The 4,627-nt window shown below is 49.3% G+C and overlaps 1 pseudogene; it reads right to left on the reverse strand.

The window, feature by feature from the left end:
• Window positions 1-1,586: 1,586 nt before the first annotated feature.
• On the reverse strand, window positions 1,587-2,773 carry LOC149347204 (uncharacterized; annotated as a pseudogene).
• Window positions 2,774-4,627: the final 1,854 nt, after the last annotated feature.

Consider the following 4,627-nt stretch of genomic DNA (forward strand, 5'->3'; position numbering starts at 1 on the left):
CGTTCTTTTTTTCATTCTTTCTTGTGCTGTTACTTAGCAATAGCGACGCCGTGTCAAGTTAAAATACGCATACGACATAATTATCTCCCAATTTGGGCCCGGCCACCGACGAACTGACCGTGTTCAACATGATGGTGACCATGAAATTTTAGCCATCGCTATTGCCAGAATTAGGCTGGGGCCACCCCCGAAACTTGATCTTGTGAGATTTCGACCAAAATCGTTTTCCGGCTATAATTCAACGTGCCCAACAAAATGATGACATTCAAACTTGGCCCGGAGAGTTGACGAAAGTTGACCTTATTCGATTAGGACCAAAATTGATGTCCACCATAATTGACCGTGCCCAAAACCATGGTGACCTTCAAACTTGGCCCGGGCCATTGGCGATATTTGACCTTGTCCGATGTGGACCAAAATTGATGTCCACCATAACTGACCTCGCCAAAAACGATGGTGACCTTCAAATTATCAGCTAAACTCCTCGTTGAATCAAGTTAATCCACGTTAAGGTAGTGATTTCGCACTTCTAACCAGGTTAAACAATGTTAAAAACCAGACATTTTTTTTGTTATTTTTCCATGCGATCCCTTAGGGTGAAAATTGCCCCATGCGCAAGTCAAAGCTCTTTGCTGTGCCGGCGCTCCCTCACCTCATTTGCACAGCGACTTCCAGCCCACCAGCCAGAATAGTTCCGCGACTCACACAATTCTTTTGATCAGCTCAAAGTTAAGCATTACAACGTCGGTGATAAAGTACATGGCGTGCTAGAGATAGACGCAAAGCACGTAAAAAAGCTGTAAGGCGGGGTTTGTTGAAAGGATCTGGGAGGACGGGAGTGGTGAAAACAGTCCGAGGGCAGCTAGGTCGGGCACACATTCGTGGCGATAGCAATACTGCTCAGGCGCAGGGCCATCTTCTTCTTTGTCATGAGTCATCTGCTTCGTCTGTGTCAACTTCTTCACAAAGCTCTTGTAGAGCGCACCCGCTACAACGTACTGCAATACGAAAATTTCAGAGAATAATATGAAGATGTTTAATTTCACATGTGAGGTAAAAAAAAATGGTAGAAATTAAAAATAAGAATATGAGCTGTGGTATACAAACTCTCTTTCAACGCCTTCGAAAGAGGTGTGGTGTGTGCGGTGATATAGAACATTACGTGATGTGTTGTACTTTTTACAACACGGAAAGGTGCGCGTTATTTGGTTCCCTCAAGAAGGCAGGACTCCCTCTCATAGCTTCCTTCAGGACACTGTTTTCCCGCGCGGGATCCAAATCTGTAGAAAGGAGGCTTCACGTCTTATTTTCAAGTTCTTACTGGACACGGACCAAGTCTCCACATTGTGACAGCAGGAGTGACTATTCTTTGTTTGGGACGTTACTCGTTGGGACCTTGTGTTTGGGACGTTTGGGAGCTTCCTCGGAATCGCAACCCCGGCCCGAAGTTCTAGCGCCTGCGGCTGCCACGCAGGATCCAGTGGCAACCAAGCAGCAGGCCAAGCCCGACGCGCCTGTTGCTGGTGCCGCCGGTGGGATCCGAGCCAACAACCTCCGAATTACGCGTCCGGTGCTCTACCGCTGAGCTACGGCGACGCTACCTGTTCCTTGCCCGTATCCACTGCTTTTAAAGCAGCCTCTTTCAGCTCTCCCGCTTTTTGCACCACTGCATCCGCTGCTTTGTTTGCTTGGTCTCCGACTGCTACAGCTGTTGATTTAACGGAATCGGCAGGCACTTGCGTCTTCTGCTTCAGATCTTCGACGCCTGCCTTTCAAACGTTTACGAGCTCCTGAGTTTTTTGTTTTCCTGCATCCGCGGCCTCCGACGCCTTACCCTTACCGCTTCATCAGATGCTTTCTTCAAAGCCTCAGCTTGGGCCGCGCCAGCAGCTTTCTATTCCTGGGAACTTCGCTTGATGGCATCTGCTGCGCTAAGCACTGCGGGAGGGGTTTTCACACTGACTGCAGCTGCAGCACTCTTGGACTGCTCGGATGGTCCCTCCGTAGAAGTTTGTTTCTTGAATTCGAAATGGAAAATTCCGCTGCTTTTAGTTCCACCTCCGGGGGACTTGGGAACTGCTGTTTCCTTGACCTTCTGTTTGTCGTGCTACTCCTCCGGCTTCGTAAAGCCAAATTTTGCGAAGAATCCTTATTTCTTGGCTTCTGGCGGCTTCGTCGGTTCAGCCTGCTCCGTACGCTTGTCGTCCACAGGAGCCGCGGGTTTCGTCGGACTCGACGGTGGCTTGGTCTGGTCGGTTTTTGAAGGCCTCTCGAAGAAAGCTTCTTTGGCGGCTTCGACATTCTTCACGGACTCCAGTACGCCGAGGACGTCTTCCTTAGCTGTGCCAATGACGGAAGGCTTCTTCGACAACGAGTGGCCAGACTGGATGGCTGCATCGCCAGTCGGAGTCGTGGGCTCGGCTTGAGCCTTCGTTGGGGAACCGGGCTCTTTAGGCTTGACGTCTTCGACAGAGCCTTTACCTTGAACCCTTGTGTCGGCGGCACCAGCAACAGGCGCGTCGGGCTTGGCCTGTTGCTTGGTTGCCACTGGATCCTGCGTGGCAGCCGCAGGCGCTGGAACTTCGGGCCGGGGTTGCGATTCGGAGGAAGCTCCGTCGGCGGGGCTTCCCCCCGCGTAGCCTTGTTCCCCCCGCCCCACCACTCGGGAGGAAGGGTTGACGAGGCTACCCGCGGTGAGCGGCGCGGGATTTGAGTGGGCCCGCGAGCGGACCCTACAAGCTGAAAAATAATTGCCATGATCGGTATCACCCATACCATGCACTAAGGAAGGGAACATCTTTGCACTACTTGCGCTGCTTGTTTATAATGGTCGAGGCATACTGAATTTATCTGAGGCAAAGAACTCATGAAATTTTGTTACTTAAGGCTATTATTTAAGCCCAAAGAGATGCTAAGTTTGTATTATCTCCGCACCATCGGTTTGCGCTATGAGACCCTTGTAAATTAACGTGGTAACAGGACTGAAAGTGTGCATGAAAAGGCCGTTAGTTTCATGTCACCACTGTGGCCGAGATCCACGCTTACATTGCTGAAACTGACTACACAGTTACATTACCACGGCTCCACTCCAGAATAGGTGTTGCAATGAACTTCAAAATTGCATCAGCCCTAACTAGTGCCGCAAGATGTAACGGGTAAATTCGTACACAGATGAATATTTTACACGTTTACGATCACTGCTACATACCGCGTGTTGAGGGCGCGCCAAACTCGTGTAAGATTGTCGTGAATGTGGACTCATGGGCGAAAGCAACACGCGTGTAATCAGCTGCGGACCAGTCACCATGATTTTGAGCGAACTGGAGCCGCTGCCCCTTGTCGTCCGCACGCAGAAGTGGCTTCCTAGCAGGTGTTCAAGTTTTCAGTCCTGACTCATAGAGTGGCGCTTGGCCATTGCAGCCGAAACGCGGTTAAGTCCATGCTCTGCCTGTACTACCCGGACGGAAGAGGTCGGTTGGTCGGCTATGGATGCCACAATCGCCTTGTCTTCTTCTTTTGTAGGTATTCGGCGACGCTGTGGCCGAAGGGCATCTCGAAAGCGTCCTTCGTTCCTGTACGCCTGAATAATGCGTTTGACGGTTGGAAGAGGACGGTTTGGCATAGAAAAAATTGCCCGCTGAGAGTATTCTCTTAAACATAAGTCTTAAGCGCCTTATTTCTTCGTCCAGCACTCTCGGCATTGCTGGTAAGTTGTGAGCCAGGAAAGGACTGAATTACTGCCGAGCATATGCAGCCCTGCTATCGTGTAGCGACAAAAAAAGGAGGCAAGCTTCTTATTGCCTTTAAATGCAGTTGATGAAGCGCATGCGGTCGTGATAGCACGACTGATACCATTCACTGAGAAGCATTCGAAACAACGGACTAATAAAAACAGCATTCGACTCGAGACCACAGAATGAACACACTACGCCCGCAGCTGAGTAACTTATGATGCGAAATTCGTATTTGACAGAAAGAAGGCGGTCTCAGCATGTGCTTAACAGCTAGGACGAGAAAGACTTGAGGCACCGCCGATACACAGGTCTTCTTTCGCCCAGCGATAAAACGAGATGATCTTTATTATGCGCCTGGTAGCAGATGACCAGTCTGTACTGCCGTGAATTTGCTGGTGATAACATCTCCAGATATTCCAATCATACCATAATAGATTACCATAAGGTGACGGACTGCATTAGATGCGGAGTCACATTGGCTGTTCCACAGATGGCTCAAAATTTTAGATGGATCAAAAACAGGAAAATACTTTGAAACTGCTATAGTGCAAGGCAAATGAAAAAAAAAGTGGTGAGGCTGCCGAAGTGCGCATCCATTCTTTCTGCCGATTGTTATGCTGTCTTTGTAGCTGTGGGCAAAATAATGAATGACAGTAGTGGAAACGGTATAATCTACACTGATTAATTGAGTTTGATCACCGCACTGAATTCTAGAAATAGAGGCGTAACCATGGCAGGAGGCATCATTCAAAATATAAAAAAAATGCCTCTTCCGTAACTGAGTAAGCATGAAATGTTTACCGGCCTAACACAGGCTCCATTGCTCGGCTTAAGCAGCTGTGACGGTGGCGGCAATGAAATCCAGGACGATGCAGAAGCGTACGCGGACACGA

Source organism: Amblyomma mixtum, chromosome 4 (genome assembly GCF_055824585.1).
Source record: "Amblyomma mixtum isolate Tamu chromosome 4, ASM5582458v1, whole genome shotgun sequence".
Lineage (NCBI taxonomy): Eukaryota > Metazoa > Arthropoda > Arachnida > Ixodida > Ixodidae > Amblyomma > Amblyomma mixtum.